The sequence below is a fragment of the Hydra vulgaris genome, chromosome 15 (assembly GCF_038396675.1).
Source record: "Hydra vulgaris chromosome 15, alternate assembly HydraT2T_AEP".
NCBI classification, from domain to species: Eukaryota; Metazoa; Cnidaria; class Hydrozoa; order Anthoathecata; family Hydridae; genus Hydra; species Hydra vulgaris.
The window spans coordinates 34,574,621-34,575,211 of NC_088934.1; positions in this window are offsets into that span (position 1 = coordinate 34,574,621).

The window sequence follows — 591 nt, forward strand, 5'->3', positions numbered from 1 at the left end:
TGATTGTCATGTTTTCATGACAATGTGATAATCAATGTTCATACATTGTAACAATAGTTTAGGCTCAAAGAAAAAAATAATCTGAATTATGTTTTTTCATTTCAAACAAACATTTTAAATACTTTAATAGTTTTAATAATTATCATTAAATATCTAAATTAATTATTTACAAACCTATACATTAAAAGTAGTATAAAATGTATTAAAAAATTAAAAACATATTTAAAGTATTATAAAATATATTACAATGATTGTAAAAGTTCTTCAAAAATCAATCAAATATATGACAAAAGTCTTGTGACCAAATATTTGTAAAGAGACTACATTAGATGAGGCAACAAAGGCAAAATATAATAGTTTGAAAGACAAACAATTAAACAAAAAAGTAATGAAGGGCGAGGGAAACTTTTTTAATCTTTCGAAGGAAAGGTTTTAAATTCTTGAAGCAGAAAATATATTTACAAAAAACTTTTCATATAAACTTATGTTTATTAAATTTTTTGTTACAATATTATATTGTATTTTTTATGTTGTATATTTGTGTAATATTTTGTTACTAGGTACTTTTTTTATCATAAATATATATTTATT